At 37.9% G+C, this 17672-nt stretch overlaps 1 protein-coding gene across 3 annotated transcripts in view; it reads right to left on the bottom strand.

Annotated features, from left to right (window-relative positions):
• Nucleotides 1–14679, bottom strand: part of LRRC4C (leucine rich repeat containing 4C) — a 548021-nt gene extending 533342 nt beyond the window's left edge. For all 3 annotated transcript variants that reach the window (XM_069858064.1, XM_069858060.1, XM_069858062.1), the window contains exon 1: nucleotides 14034–14679. The gene's annotated coding sequence lies outside the window, so the exon portion shown is untranslated. The remainder of the gene's footprint in view (nucleotides 1–14033) is intronic.
• Nucleotides 14680–17672: the final 2993 nt, after the last annotated feature.

The following is a 17672-nucleotide window of genomic DNA, read 5'->3' as shown; positions in this document are numbered from 1 at the left end:
TCAAAAAGACTTGCTAGAGGAAACGCCACTCACATTTTCTTGAACAGGAGAGGAGGCAAAGGGCTATGGTAAGCAAATCTTGGAAGTAATTTTTGGAGACAAGGGGGGAAGGGGAAACACTGGTTCCAAATCTTTAGCTGAAACTTGACCTTTTTTCCACAGACTGCAGAAAAAGAAAAAAAGAAAAGGTCATCTAAAAAATCGGACAGTTGTTCATGAAACGGTGATTTGTAAATGGTGGGATGGAACATCAACTGTAATGTGTTAGAAGCAAGATCAACTAAAATAGCCTTAACGACCCTTATCCTTTGTCACTCAGAGTCGTTGAGATTGACCACTCAGATATGGCCACACCTTAACGACTCTGAGCCGACCTAATTGCATTCCCCCTGGATATGCAAGAAGGTTCCCGGAATAAAGTACAGTTGTCATTTCGAAGAAAAAGTATGAATTTGAAAACAATCTTGTATATAAATTTTCCGTGAAATCACTGCTCGGCAGAAGCACTCTGAGGACAAATCCCGAGTCTTCTCCAGCGCTGAATAAAGTGTATCTGCCTTAATGGTTAAATTAAACTATTAAGTATAAGTTTCTTTGTTTCATTCACCTCAGAAATACAAGAAGATCTAATGTTTTGAACAGGAAATTTGCTTCTGTTGTAGGAAGAGTATGACAGAAACACTTGAAGGTCCTGAAGCAATAGATAAGTGTGTGTATATATATACGCACACACACATATGCAGATTATTTCTAGATGTAGACATGAAATCAGGAATGCATTTCTAAATAAACATTGTGTTACTCCCTGACCAAAGTCTGGAAAGGAGTGTTGTGCAGTGTTAAGAGAACAATGAAGAACACAGAGACAAGAATGGTGTCTTTCTTTATGAAGATTCAAGATCAAAATGTGAAGTTAACTCATGTTATTTCATAAAGCAAAGTAGCCAAAATATTTTGATACAGACATAACCTTGTTCTGATAGTGACAGAACATCATAACAAGATGGAAGTGTTATTGATTGTATTATATAAACTGTAGTTAGATTTATGCTGAGGATGGTAGTGGCTTTCTTGAAGGATTCAGCGCTTCATCTTATTCTAATTCGGAGGTGGTTTTTTTATTTTATAACTTTGCAGAGGAAGCATATATATACACATATTAGTGAATGTATACATTCAGTTTGAGTTTTCCCTCTATCGTGTCTGAGAAGTGAAAGCTTTAAACCACACCAGTTACTTCACCTCTTAACAAGTTGGAAATTCTTAGTGCATTCATTTGCAAAAACAAAATTCAAATCTCTTTAAAGTTCTTTATGATCTTTATGAAGCTCAACAAAGTTCTTTATGAAACTTCCTGCCCCATTTCACACACTCACAATTACATAATTGTGATATTCATTTTATCTAATGCAATGAGACCTTAAATATAAAAGTAATGTTAACAGTGAGTATAGTTTACATTTTAAATATATCTTCTCTACCACAAAAGAAGTGATGGGGTAAAAAAGTTATACTGTTCTCCTGTGCTTCAAGTTTACATAAAATCCTAAATTGCTCTGTGAGGAATATGTACCATGGGAAAAAAAACAACCCAAACAACTGCTTGCTTTCTAATCAGTCTTCTGGTTTTGGATTCTCCCACCAAGTTTAATAGAGTTTACATCCCAAACATTAAATTCTATGGGGCAGTTCAACAAGTTTTGCAGGATAGTACTATGCTAATGTTTTATTATATTCCATTAATTTAAGAATAATCATCATGGGGTACTGTTACTTTTTGATGGAAGACTATTATCTTCATATCCTTTAAATGCCATATGGACATCCTTTGAAGGGGCAGAGGTTCTTCAGATCTGTGACTTCAGATTCATGCACCATAACCTTACGTTCTTTAAAATGCTTGCTACCAAACACTGCAAGCAGACCCTTTTCTGGAATCAGTTGGCTGGACTGCCATAGGGTCTCTAAACTCAAACACTGATGCAAGGTCTGACTATTCAGACTATTTGAGGCAATGCACGCTTGCAGCCCAGAAGGCCAACCTTATCAAAAGAAACAGAGCCAGCAAGGTGAGGGAGGTGATTCTGCTCCTTTGCTCCTCTCTTGTGAGACACCACCTGGAGTATTGTGTCCAGTTCTGGAATCCTCAACATAAGAAGGATATGGAACTGTTGGAACAGGTCTAGAGGAGGGCTACAAAGATGATCAGAGGGCTGGAGAACCTTTGCTGTGAGGACAGGCTGAGAGAGTTGAAGATGCTTAGCCTGGAGAAGAGAAGGTTCTGAGGAGACCTTACCACAGCCTTCCAGTACCTGAAGGGGCCCTACAAGAAAGCTGAGGAGGGAATTTTACAAAGGCATGTAGTGATAGGACTAGGGGAAATGGCTATAAATTGGGGACGGGAAGATTTAGACTACACATTAGGAGGACACTCTTCACAATGAGTGTGGTGAGGCACTGGAACAGGTTGCACAGAGAAGTTGCGGATGCCCCCTCCCTAGAAGTGTTCAAGGCCAGGTTGGATGGGGCCTTGAGCTGCCTGATCTAGTGGGAGGTATCCATGCCCATATCAGGGGGGTTGGAACTAGACGATCTTTAGGGTCTTTTACAACCCAAGCCATTCTGTCATTCTGTGATTCTGTTATGGGTTTCACCTATTAGTGTCCTTCCTCAGAGAGCAGTGCCAATCCTCTGGTTTCCCTAGACAGCTACAAAGTAATTAAAGCAGCAAAACACCTACATGGGTTTTGTAATATTCATCTCTATTGTACAAAATGATCCCACAGTTCTGGTTTTGTTGTTTCAAATCTTGAGGGAATCAACCTTGCAATTCCAGAGCATGATTTGTAGCATGATGTTTTAGTCTAAGCTGCTGTACAGACTGTGGCAGGAGCCTCACACCCACTGTGAACCAGGGGCTGTGCAAACAGTGGTAAAGTGAGATGTAACCTCTGATACAGGAAGTCTGAACCTCATGGTTGATTTAGTGAATCAACTCTTGCTTAACGCTTCTCAAATTAGGCTTGGACTAGCTAGTGTGGAAGAGAATGAGTCAGAAGTTACTTGCATATTTCATCTCCATCCTTACCAGCATAGGACAAGTAAGCATATGAGGAAAAACAATAACTTAGAAATGGCAATGTTTAGAAATGAAAGCAAAACTAGCCTTGCTAATAGTCTAGTTCCTCCCTGTACTCTAGAATGACATGAAGGCTTGATATGATGACCCAGCTTTTTTGTCCTCTCATCCCACGTGAATGGCAGTTGCATCAGCTGTAGTCAGATCTTGTTCAGGTAGCTGAGATGTAGGTGTTTCCAACATGAGTCATTTCTGTCCACTACTGCAGTATAATTTTAAACTTATTTGGCCACTGAAGGTAATGCAGAACGCAGCAGTAAGGCAAGACCAATGTTCTGATCCTCACTTTTGTCTCTGGAGGAGCAGCTTAATAGAACAACTTTGGCTTTAAAGATAACAGGTAGCAAAAGACCTATCTGAACCATAGCCTTGACCCTTACTGTGTGTCAATGTAGTCCTGTTTTGATCCAGTTCTGCCTAGTTAAATACTATGATCTCAAAAGGGAGATATTGCTTTATCTCATGAAATGACTGAATTTTAACAGCCATTCAACAATAAATTAAAAACAATAATTACTGCTTGCTGAATGCCTGCAAGTAGAGATTGAAAGACCAAGAAAGCAAAAGCATTTATTCTTCTTATGAAACTTGCAGCATTGTATGTATAATGAAATACTATTAAAGATATTTGTTACTGTAATAGGTTAAAAGTAACTTAATCAGAAATAATACAAGTGTCAGGAGTACGCAAGGTGATGGCGAGGAAGCTTCTCATTTCTGGCCTGAGGGATAGTAGCCAGGTGCTGGGGGAGCAATTAACCAGCTAAATGCAATAGTTCAATTACAGTTTTAGTAGTCTATACAGTATATAAATCTATACATGCTTTACCCTACAGGAAAATAGGTCATAGAGAAATCAAAAGCAAGCAAGACAGATTGCAAAGTATCTGCATATAGTTATAGTAGATCAAAAGGGCCGGAGCACTACCCTAGATTTAAAGATAGTACATATTGCCTATTCTATAGGGGGTTAGTGTGTCTAATGAGTACAGCAATAAGAATATTATTTATTATTATTATTATTATCTGTTTTGTTTGGAGGCAAAGACTGCATAAACAATGGAATTCAAGAAAGACTCCTGATCTGGGGCAAAAGCAAGGGCAAAAACTATTAGTTTCATTTTATTACCCAAGGGGTAAGAGTTTTTCACCTCATTTACCTCATTTATTTACTACAAACATCCTGATCCCAGAGATGCAGACACTTACTATTATCTACAAACATCCTAATATCTGCCCAGACATACAGACATTTATTATCTTCTATAAACATCCTTACCTCTGCTCAGGGATGTAGACACTTAAGAAAATTATGAACTCAGTAGTTAATCGACTCAATGTTGAAAATGTGTGATGAAACAAGGAAAGGGATATCAGACAGGGAGAATTTGTGCTTGTTTAAGAATTACCTGTAGGACATCCTTATCCTAATTAAGGATGTGGAAAGGAAATAAGCAATTTTGTGTTAAGAAGAATTGTGTAACCAAATTAATGTATATATTAGATAAGAGTAACAACTGTATTAGCTAGGTGAGGTTTTGAGCATCGGTTTTGTATAAACAGGCCTTCCAGGCCTTCAGCAGGTGTGCTAGTTTTGTGGAAGATCTTCCACACAGCACCCTGCACAGAATAAAAGCAATATCTCCTCTCTAAACCAAATACTTTGTTTCGGGAGGTTTTATTTTATTTATTTCAGGTAAAAATTTCATATCATCCACACATGAACTCCTTCTCAATATTAACCACAAGTCACAAAAATAAAATTGAGCCACTGGAGAACTGCAGAAGAAAAAGGAAAACACGAAATCTCAAGTAGCAAACCTTAAGGTGTGTTGTTAAAATAAACCCAGATAGCTTTACACTAGCAGTCTAGCCCAAAACATTTTAGTGTACCTATGATATCATTTTGCTTTTTCCAGATGTTAGCTGCTTAAGAGGTATTACCTCCTAACAAAATAGTTTCCATAAAAAGTAGAATTGTATGTTCAACATTTGCTTTAGAAAGTGAAACAATTAAAGCATTTCCTTTCCTTTGTAATATTAAAAATTCAAATAGAGTATTACACTAACAGAGGGTAATTTCCAGTTCCATTACTAACAACGGTTTAAAGCCAGTGTATCCTTAAATCCTTAATGTTTTCTAGTATCTATGTTATCAGACTAAAATCAAATGCAACATCAGGACCTTTTGTGGAAAACATGCTCTTCTTCCTTCAATGACCTTTCCTTCACTGCTTCTTATAGTGCTTACCACTAGGCTTAAATAATTTAACAGCCAGAGCCTGAAGAGATTGCAGAAATGGCACCTACATTTGAAAAGTACTATTTAGACAATAATTTGTAAAACAACAACTGGAGGCCAAATGCTTATTCTCATAAACTGACATCCTTATTGGAACTACCTCCTCATTTCCATTGCCTGAGGGCCTGGACAAGATCACTAAAGCAGCCTTCTAGTACACCAATTACAGTTAAACAATGCAGAAAGAAAGAAGGAAAGAGATAACTATCAACAACATTCAGAAGTAAAAGAATTTAAGTGTTAAAAGCTCAGTCATGGTTTCTGATAAAAAAGGAGAACATTGATTGTACAATAAACATTTAACCTGGACAAAATAACCTTAGAAAATAATTACTTATGTTTCATTTAGAAATATGTGGTATTTTTTCAAATATTCATAGATTCAGAAAAATCATTACTTTCCAAAAAGTACTTTCTCCTCCCTCAATGTAACACAAAACTCTTCCACTAGGAAAGAAAACACTTAGGAATATCAGTGCAGTAGCTTTATCCATTTCTACTTTCTCTGTATCTTCAAGACCATTACTTTATAACATTTGGGTTCTGAAGTTTCCCTCCCAATAACAAAAACCGTAAAGACAAAGGGGGCGGGGAGGTGGGAGGAGAGCATATTTCCTGCTGACTGCACCAGAAGTACTTCACACTGGCTCATCCCTAGCCAGAGGCAGAGGTAGGTTTATGTCACAGGAATAAGAGTGATGGAATATGTTAGGTTTCTCCACTGCTATGCCTCAAAAGCTTCTGTTCAAGTTCCAGGTGGAATATTCATTGAAATGCTTAAGTAATCATGATTCACTGCAAAGCTTTGATTTCAAATGGGAAATTGCATTACATAAATACAGTAAAAGGCCTGTCCAAAATACTGAAGTATACCCTGTCTTTCTACATTCTGTAAACATGTTAAGCAGAACATATACATCCCATATGTTAAATGAGGTGTTTCATAATTAATCTTGAAGCTAATACTCTTGGAAATTTTCACATAAGTCTTCGCAAGAAGGAACTCATATAATCAAGGAAATTCCACCCTCTCTTTTTGAACTTATCTAACACTTCCCGTAGAGGGAAAAGCATAATTAACACCCCTTGCCTGGTGGCAAATACTCACCTGAGAGGAAAGAAGTTCAGATGTAGATAGAAAAACAGCTGCATCTTTCCAAAAATAGGAAAAATCTAAAGCAATAATCCCTGACTTCTGACGGTTTACATATAAGAAAGTGGTGTCTCAAGCTTGCACAATGCAGAATGGACTTGATATATATGGAATCAGGCGGGAACTTCTCTATTCATCTAAAGGAAAAGAACGATCTCGCAACCTCCACCTACTTCAGAACAATAGTACAATGAAAAGAATTAAGGCAGATTAAGAGTCTCTTTTAGGCAGCTTAAAAACCTTAAGCACACACTTCCAAGCCAAGTACTTATAAGAAGTCTCCTACTCACCTCTCTCAACTGTCACTGTTTTCAGTATTGCATAAAGCAGCATAAAATAGAAAACTGATTGTCAAGGGAATCCCAGTTTGAAGGGATCTTTTGTGGTTTAAAAGGGTTGTGACTTGTGTAAAAGGAGGGCATCAGGTTACTGCAGCAAGCCCTGAATATCAATGACAAAGGAGGAAAAGGAAAGCTTAACAAGTCAGACTGTACTGTCTCTCCCTTACTACTCAGCTAAATCTCATGGTACTTGCAGGACACAGCCAAGAATGACTAGGCCAATACTTTCTCCATTGAGGCCACATTGTTTTTCAGTAAATAATACAGATACTTTGCTGCAGGTCACCCGGAAAAAAAGAGGTGCTTCTAAACACTACAAGCATCCACTGAAAATTCAGAGTTAAAAAATCCATGTGGATCAGAAGTGATATGAAACATGAAGTGAATAAAGAAAATGCATGGTTATCCACTGACTGACAACCAAGTTACATTAATCTAGCTGTACATTCACTCAGCCAAATTTCTTTGCATAATCTAGAGCTGGTAATATAAATCCATTCACAATTTTTTTAGTCACTATGGATCTCCAAAGCTTACACTGTTTTACTTACATTTTTCACTGGAAGACATGAGGGTTATTACATAAAAATTGCTAGTCAAGTATTCTAAGGTCTAGCTCATAAACTCTATAAATTATTATATTGGTTTTCCAGAAAGGAATTAGAATATCTACCCATTCAGTTAAATTACTTCATACTTCTTTTATGATACAAATAATCAATGCATCAGCCATTTTATTGGAATGTTATCTCTGGACAGTAAGCTTTTGTTTGCCTCTTATTAATTACCTCTTCTACATGTCCCAGTTTGCTTCATAGTTCCTGAGTTTAGCTGATCTAAATGTTAGCTAGCATGAATTCATCACTCCTATTTCTTCAAACGATTCAACTGCTAAACTTAAGTTTAGCACTTATCCCTGTCAACTTCTAACCATACAAAGCATCTTGTTTCTCCAGGCCTGCACCCTCCTCCAGTTCACATAATCTTTTTACCCAAACGTGATCTAAACTACAACTCTTATTTCATTTTTTTTCAGAACTAGATTGCACTTCTACCCGAGAGGAATGTTTGCATAGCTGAACAGATAGAGAACATGACTTTAATATTTACAACCCCACTGCAATACAATAATTGAAGAGTCTGCAGTGAGGCAGTATTCCCAGGAAGATATGTTCTTACCTGGTATTTATTCTTACTAAATATATCCTTTATTTAAGGAACTATAGCTCAAATTTTCTATCAGAGTCCAAGGCTTAAATTTTCAAAGATTTTTCAAGAGAGATCCAAATCCCTGATGGAATTTTGATAATGCCACTCTTGTTATTAGCCTTGCTCAATCTACCCTTGTTCAAAATAAAAATGCAGACTTGGGACCTGACTAAGTGCCTTTTCTGAAGCATATGCTTGAGATGCTTACATTCTACAATCCCGTTCTTCCACACCCAAACTGCTAAAATACACTTTCACTGCATGGAAAAGCAAAATTTTCGTCTATGTGCAGTCTGTACAATGCAATCGCTGTTTGTACCCTTAAAAAATATGAAACTACTTTTCTCTCTGATGTAATCTTTCTGCTATTTTTCCTTCCTACTTTAGGTTCATCCATTCCATTCTTTTCCCTCCAGTTTTTACTACTGAATCTTCTGCTTTCCAGAAGGTGGCTACTCTTGCAAGTTTTAAGTAAATCATAGGTAGATCATTTTCTTCCTGAAATAACTGGGAATATAGTGAAGATATATAGGTTTACATGAAATGCACAGTTATTATAGTGAGTAGCTCTAGAGAAAAGCCTATAAATAAAGATAGGTTGAAACAAACGCAGCCTCAATGTGATAGGCTCTATAGAAAGGCCTAATCGCAGAACATTAACCTTCCCCTCAACTAGAATCTGCATGGTGCTTTCAAGAATGCTTTACTGATGAACAATAAACGGGGGATGGGGAGAAGAATCACACAGGCAAAAGAGTGCTATCCCTAGCTTTACCTAATAATTCCAGTTCCAAAAGGTTGTCTTACTGGTTTAATGAGCTGGTGAAGTGCAAACGAAGTGCAGAAGCGTTGCTTTTCTTTCTCATTTACCAGTTACTTTCTGGGACAGCCGGAAAGACAGTAAAGATCACATACTAGTAGACAAATCAGGAAAAGAAAGCCAACATTACATGGAATGCCCAGTGCTTTATAGCCCCACGTTGCACTAATAAGATTTTCCACTACAACTAAACAATAGAAAGGGAAGGACTCTTGCTCCCACAGGAGGTTAAATTAAATGAAGCAAACCTTTGGAAAAAAAAAGAGTTACTGGCTTCCCACATCACTTGTCTGTATATTTACTTCATACCAATTCAGCCATTTCAGAGAAGCTAAACAGAGAAGGATATAACCCTGTTCTTACTTTTGTAAACAGGATGAACAACAGGACTAGAACTGACAGTCTCTAATTACTAGTACGTGCTGAACTTCATGAGCACTTGACATAAATTTAACCTACCAAAACAACATCTTAAATTATCAAAGACTTCAGAATAATGAGCCTCATGGAAAATCTCCCTGCCACAGACTGCAAGCTCAAAGTTATGTCAAAAGTTTAGAAACATAAGTCCTTTATATTTGCAATAATGAACCTCATTTAAGTATGCCTCTTTTTTTTTTGATACTGATGTTTCTGCTAACCTTTGCAATGGATAAAGTACATGAAGAATACCTACCATTGATGGCCATTTGAGTAGTGAAAATTTGGCAAGTTACAAAAAAATTGTCCATACAAGTTTTTTTCCAAAATACACAGGGAAGAGATGTAGATTCCTTGCTACAATTCTGCCTCTGGGTATATATTCTGAAAATGAAAGTCTTCAGTTTCTGAAGAAATCTCTGCCCACCAGCCTCCTCCAGGATCAATACAATTCTATGTTACATAACCACTCTAAGTTTGGCAGCAACAGCTCCTACAAGGCAGCATCTTACAGATTTTGAGGATACAGAAACAGTAAGTTTCCTCCCCAGCAATATGAAATAACTGTAGAAAATTCAGCACACCACATTTGAATCTTAACTTTGAGAACAACACTGTAACTATCTTTCCACCCTGAACAGTAACAGCCTATAGAAGCAATTATCTGCATATATGTACTGTGCTCCCAAGACTCCTCTTTGGACTAATCCTGAAAGCTACAGTGTCTAAGTCAACATTTTCTCATGTTTTTTGTTACACAACTCAACGAAAATGCAGGCTGTTTTGCAGTAAATTCATAGAAACATAAGGAACTCTTATTGCTCAGGGATACCTTCTTGGCTACCTCAATCTGTGGAAGGCCAATTAACAGGTAGCACCACAAAGAATGCCTTTCCTAAACAGCCTGTCCTTTTGAAAAACTAAGGAATTAATCTCCCAAATAAACTTCACTTTCACAGTTCCAACTAGGAGTAAGGAAAGCAGAAAATTAATTGATTTTAATCTGCTGCTTAAGAGTTTTGAGTTTATCTAGCATGTTTTTTTGCCACCCTCGGAATTGGAATGTTGTGTTTTGAGCCTCCTCCATTCCTAAAGCTTATCCTTTCACAAGGAATGAAAAGAAATGTGAAGGAGAACAAGGGGGGCAGATGGAACCCAACACTAATTTACTGCACTCAATGAATTTGTCAACTGAAAGGACATAGTTGTAACTTAATATTCTTTTCTTAAGTGGCTAAAAGTAGTAAATTTTACTTACTATTAATTTTCTTAAAGTAAGAGATTTAAGAACAGTAACTCTATCCACAGGAATTTCCAATAATCATATCATTTGTCATTAGAGAAGTCCACATTTGTAAGCAGTGTGCTCTTACTGATCAAAGTACCCTTTTCTGGCTTCTTATTTCAAAGCCAGGCCCAGTGTCATCACATTAGTGTAAGATAATATTGCAGACCAACACTATGAGTCAGCAATCAAAACGGCATGTTCTGCCATCCCACAGAGCTTGTTCTTTTGATTCAAGTCTTGAAATTGCTGGTACATCTCCTCTCTCTCTTCCTCCCTTTGCTTGCATGCCACTGCAGACCTTCAAAATTGACTTACCAGTTGTCAGCCCAGGTTGTTTCAGAAGGAAGAATTCATGTGTAAAGTACCTCGGGTCTTAGAAACACAGAAACATGTGCTGGAGAAACTTAGTGCCCAGTTGGCTGACTTCAGCAATGAGAAAAGGAAGCTGCTCATTTAACTAGAACCAAGTGAAAAAAAAAATCCGTTTTCTTTATTTTCCACTTATTCTTAAAACAACATTTAGAGAATTCAGGTCATGAAAATCTCATTGTACCTATATATACCCATTAGAGATTTTACCTATGATACATTCACTGCAATATCCTTGCAGGCCTTGCTGAAATATGAAGAGAAGGTATGCATAGTGGATTGAGCTCATACAAGCAGCCAACAGTACAGAGGTGAAAGCGTTTTCCAGCTTAGGTGAGACTGCAGGTGTATGGGCTGTTACACTATGAAATACAATTAAAATGGAAAAGCCACTAAAATGAAACACTGAACAGTCTTTTCACAACTATTTTTAACTGAACATTAAAAAAAACCACGGACATGGTCCAACTTGTGCTAAAGCCTATTTCCGTACAAAACCTGCTAGCACTATTACCCATGTCCATTCTTTCCATAAAAAAAGCAAAGGTATTAGAACTAAAACTGATCCTGTGATAAAACATGTTATGTTACATATGATATTGTGTATAATAGAAAATGTACAAACAAAAACAGGAAATAGCAAATATGACAAATTAGGAAGTCAGTATTGAAACCCAGCAAAAGTTCTAATCAAAATCTACTAAACTAACAGAAATACTGGGGGGGGGGGGGAGGAGATAGAAGCATGAGATTTCCTCTTCAGTGAATTTATAATTTATTAAAGAGTAAAATAACCACCATTTGCTTTAGTCTGCAGTGTATAATGAGATAATACTGCATGCAAAAAAATCACAATGCTCTCACTCCTGCAGGATTGATGATCAATAGAGATAGATGATTAATAGCATCTGGGCACCATATCAAGAGAGCAGTGTCATCTTTTCTTTTCCAGCATACAGGTGACTACCCTCCCACTCAGCTTAAGGCATGCAATGCTACTAAATTATGTCCTATACATCAGAATATGTAGAAACACTAGCAGAGCAAATGTGCCGTCTTTTTCTCCAGAACATGAAAGTGTTTCATCGCCAGGCAGAACATTCCCACCACTCCCACCACCCCTACTCCCTTACTCCCCGCCACCCTACTCTTTCATCCAGTCAACACCTCTGCTTTGATGGTCTCATTACATACTTCAATTTTAAAACTAGGGTAAGGATTTAAAAATCATGAGGTTTGTTTGGGTTTTTTTTAGCCTTCATTAAACACAGTCTGATCCCCATAATTAAAAGAGAGCGTACCTCATTGCCTGGTGAAATAGATTAATGTACTACATGCAACGGAGCTTGAGGAAAGTACAGTGAGGGGAAAACTATGGCAAACTGCATCCTGACCAGAGACAGGTTTGTTTATCATAATCTTATAGAGTAAAGGCACCTGCAACACAAAGCATCACTTCCAGAAAATGGGGGGAAACAGACTTATAATGATTTCTCCTTTCTTCCATAATCCCTCTATAAAGCTGTTATGCAAAACCAGTGGGAAACAGAGGGACTGACTGACAGGATGCAATAACATGAAGTGATTTGATTACTCTGAAGCAGAGCATTTTCATTAAGTTTTTAGCTTTACAACACAGGATCTATTACAAGAAGAGTCACTGCACTTCTTTGTACCAAATAGATCAAAGGTCTATCCTATTTGATGTGACCTTGTATTTATAAATATTATGTAAATTCTCTTTTCTTTACATACATTGCATATGTATACACACAAATAGAAGCCCCTCAACATCTGATTATTCAGTAAAACTGTATTTAAATCCATTTCTTTTTACGCTAAATAACCAGCTATTATTTCAAATAGATACCATGTCCTTCTATATTAGTCATTCATATTCATATAATTGAGGAATGAGTACCTAGCAATTCCATTTGGAGAACCAAGCATCTTTGAAATGTATTTACAGATGGTTTTCTCACCTCCTTGGGCATGCTAAGTACTACCAGTGCAGCAATAAAAAAAAAGCTCAACTGCAAGAGCTATGATTGTGTTGCAATGCAATGTTACATTATTTCTATTATTTAATGGAAAGATGGGAAATGCTACAACAGTCATACTTTCCCTGCAGAAACTGCATTGGAGGTGGGGTCACGGGGTACAGGGGGAGGATAAATGCTAGGTAAAAGCATTGAGTAGCACCGTGGCCATATGATTGATAGATCTCCAGAAACACTGGAATGTCATGAACCATGCTGGATAAGACATTTACTTTGGTCAACTGAGCACTTAGTAGCACTTCCATCCCAAAAATTAAGGGCCAACAAGAAGTCATTTTTAATTAACTCTCTGTTCTATGTGAGTTATTACAATTTGGCCCAACGTATTCCATAAATTCTGTAGCCAGAAAGAAAGAAAACAGCAGCATTCAAAATGTTAATGAGAAGCAAACAGATGAACTTCATAAGTGATGCACAGATCCTCATATTTCCTTTCTGCTACCTTCTACTTCTGCTAACAGCAGCAGGAGCAGCTTTTTACTTACATATTCATCATTCCAGAGCTGACTGAAATGCAGAGAAAAAAATGGACAAGATTTATGAAAATATGGAGACTTCCATTGAAGATATTGGATGAGCTGCATTTCCTTCCAGTTCTAGATATTTTACAAATATTTTAACTGGTTTAGTAAAAAGAATTCTCTACCTATAAATTCTAATATCTTTGAAATGAAAGGATAACTAACTAACATTTTCCAGCACTATAGATCACTATTTTTGCAAGCATTTTTACTGTGCAAATGGCAGGGGGAGAAGAAGGTGGAAAAAAAAAGGGGGGGTGGGGCGGACACTAAAAATGGGAATACAAATTACTAGCACAGACTTTACAAACACCACATTGATACTCATGTTTTAGCTTTTTTCCCCCCAGCTAAAACAAGCAAACAGTTAACAAAAAAAGGAAACAGGAATAGATAGACCCCTGGACTTACCTTTTGTGTGGTCCCTCTGTAAACTTCTCAGAAAGAAATCTGAATTCCTCCAGCTGGATTTTACTCTTTTTGCTTTTCTCTTTATCAAGTCACACAGAAGAAAAGCAATTAGTTTTCAGAGGTTCCATTTACTGCTCTTCCATCCCCAGTAAAATGCGTCCAGGAGACTATGCCAAAAGTAAGCCCAAAACTCAAAGGCAAATGGAAAAGGGAGTGTAGGGGGTTGCTGAAGGACCAGACTGTGACATTCAGTAGCTTGAGCACAGAAATACCCGACGTACAATATACCTGGCTTCTTGCTCACCAAAATAACTGTAGTGCAAAACTGTCAGTAGTAGCCTCCAATAGCTGCTGTGTGTGCTGCAGATGGTACGTCTCACTGTTACCTTCCCAGATGGGTAGAGAATTCAGTGAGCAGCAAAACCAGGGGGTCGCCTGCAAACCAGGTGGATTGCCAGCCACTCATTCACTCAATCCAATTAATCAAGACAAGAACAGCCCAGTCACCAGAGGTATCTCCTTCCAGGGTGCACAGGATTATGGCAAGGTTATTAATCTTGCTTTGCTGCATCCCCCCCACCCCCTACATTCAGCAGCCTGCACCGAGATGATTGCCAGCTCTGTCTCTGTCCCTGTTCTACTGCATTTTGCTCAGCCCTCTGTTGCTGCAAGTGAAACAGAGGAGGGAGGAATACTAATAAGGTGGTTAGCTACAGTTTGCTTAAGGCATTCTACATACTATGTGTGCGTGTGTGTACGTGCATATGCGTGTGTGTATGCATTTTCCGTGGGGATTTCTTTGTAGCGGAAAAAGGATGTGTTTCTGCAACAAAATCTGAATTAATCTGGACTATCACCTAATGAATATCAGAGACAAAACCGGTATTTTCCTTGGATGAGGATAAGAAGAGGCTACTAAATAGTCTAGAAGATTAGAACAACAGTATTGAGGGGGGGCTGTGAAGGGGGGTAGTGAAACACGCGGACGCTGTGTATAGAAGACACTGCACCCAGGAGAGTACATTAGATTAGAAAATTTGTTCCAAAGTGACCTGTTTTAGCAATATTTTAGAAGTCGTTCTTATATCCTGTACCAGTCAGAATTTTAAAATCAGCACTTTTATTATCCATCTCTAGATTAGACAACAATATGCAGAGTCAGGGAAATATTTTTAGAAAAGAAAGGATCTCTGGCAGGAAAAAAGAGAAATTTAGAAAGTTGGCTGAGGCAGACATCCAGCACCACATTTATGAAGGTGCTTGAAATTCCCTCCTTTACTGTTCTACTGAAACCTTTCACTTGTGAAATGAGTTTAGAGTTCTCAGTCCAACAGCCAAAATAGATTTTCCATGTATTGTCTCAGTATATGACCTGCATTGGAGCGTGAACCTGTGTATTCTGTTGTGGCAAGTACAAGTCCTAGCTGTAATTCACTCCCATGAAATATGAAAGCAGTCACATTGCTTTTGCTTTCCCATAGGTAATTCAGACCCTCTGCATCAGGTTCAGGATGCAAGCACTGCTGGCTTGCTTGGCATCCATAATTCCAACTTTTTTCAGCAGATGACACTTTAAGACTCCTTCAGGAACCTAAAAGCAAAACCAACCCATTCTTCAGAAGCAGCTCAGGGGTTACTACAGTATGCTTTAACTATGCAGGACTGGTAAGGAAACAGTTCATATGTCTGGGTAACCAAATACACTTGTCAGTTCTCCCTATTGAATGAGCTATGTGAAATGAGTTCAGTGCTTCATGTCACAAAAAGAGCTACCACAGCAAGTTCTAGCACCTAAACCATGACTGAGCAAGCAGAGATAGAAATGCCTGCATAGTTTTAGACAGCCCATCCATAGGGTAGCTGGCAAGGAAGCCTGGGTATGCTGAACATAGTAGTATTACCATTACTTTAGCACAGAGGGGTGCAAACTTATGCGACACTGTCCATAAGCATTGTTATCACAATATTTAGTACTAACACCAAGTAAAAGCCTTCTACTGGTAGGTAAACCCTGCAGTTTTGACAGACACTGAACTCAGAAAACCACACAACACAAAACAACTGGACTGCCATGGTATTATCACTTTTTAAACTTAACTGGCACTATAATTTAAATCTAAAATAATTTATTAGTGTTTAGATGGAAGTCCACAGAACTAAGAGGAGACACTGTAAATTCTAAATGATTTTTTTCTTCTTTGTTGTAATTATTTCTCTTCTGTTATCCATGACTCATCCTGTATCCAGCAGTGCATGACACCTTGTGTTTTCCTTGTTTTCTTGACTTATGGAGCTTATACAGATTCTCATTCATCCATGAACACAACTGAGCCTATCCACCCAGGAACATGAGCAGCCATAGTAGCTTGAGCTGAAGGTCCGTCTAGCCGGAATTTTGCCTCTATTGGTCACCATCACAAACAACCATAAGATTAAGGGAAGCAAATACTGGTATTTCCCAAGTACACTGTCCCAGCCTTTAATTATCTATGCCATAAAGAGAAGCAAGGTCAGAGACAGGAATGCTCTATGCACTTGAGTACACCACTCGCAGCTTCATAATCTTCTGTCATACCCTGCCTGGACTAATTTCTTCATGCTGAGAAGCCCCAATGTGTTTAATTGTCCTTCATATTGACGTTGCTTTGTTCACACTTTTTGCAAACCTTTTCACTTCATGCACTGTCCTAAATGCCACAGGCATCCTTTCTGTTTTGAGAACACATCATCACAGAACACATACTAATAACACTAATGGTTCATGTTCTACTTTCTTAGGCTGTGGAATGAGTAATTTCAGAATATTAACTTTATCGCTGACATAATATTATAATTCTAAGTAGTCAGATAAACTTTCATAAGGCAGACCTCTTTTGTAGACCAAAAACCGCTGTAAACAGTCTCTTCTACCACCTTAAAGTTGTTCTTCTAAGTACAGTCAGAATCTTTTGAGGACATTAAAAAAAGGTTACAGTCAAAGACAATTCAGCCAATTCACACATCTAATGTTCACAGTCCATAGGACTGGAACAACAGCAAAAATAATTAAACTGACTTGCATTCTAATTTTCATATCTGTGACACAGATTACATGCCAAAGAAGAAGAAGAGGAAAAACAGATTGTGTTGTGCAAAAATAAGTTATTGTTAATAGTTTCTTCCAAGTGTTGCTCATCATAATCCCAAAGCTGCAGCAAATGACCTCTGTCCTACCTTATCTGTCCTTCTATCTGTGTTAAAATCATAGCACCAGTTAGTTACTTTCACATTAATCAAAAGGAAAAAACACTCTTTGCACTTCCAAGTGTTGTTTTGGTTTTTACCTCAGGGGGCAGCACATGCAGTATGTCAAACGAGATCTAATCGCTCTCCTGACTACTGAAGTCTTTAACAAGCATCTTTTATTCACACAAGATGCTTAAAACAAAGGTGGTTTACAAAACAATATGAACCAGGAATATATAGTGCTCCCTGCTCTCTCCCACAGAAAAAAACCCCAAGCCTTACTTCAACTCCCTCTCACTCTGGCCCTCACCTAACTCAGCTGAACTTGACGACCTGTCAGTCAATATCACACCACTGAAAACAACTTCTGAATCTCATCACAAGTTAAGCACGTGAGCTTATAGCTCACCAAAT

Source organism: Phaenicophaeus curvirostris, chromosome 5, assembly GCF_032191515.1.
Source record: "Phaenicophaeus curvirostris isolate KB17595 chromosome 5, BPBGC_Pcur_1.0, whole genome shotgun sequence".
Classification (NCBI taxonomy): domain Eukaryota; kingdom Metazoa; phylum Chordata; class Aves; order Cuculiformes; family Cuculidae; genus Phaenicophaeus; species Phaenicophaeus curvirostris.
This window is presented reverse-complemented; position numbering and strand designations above follow the sequence as displayed.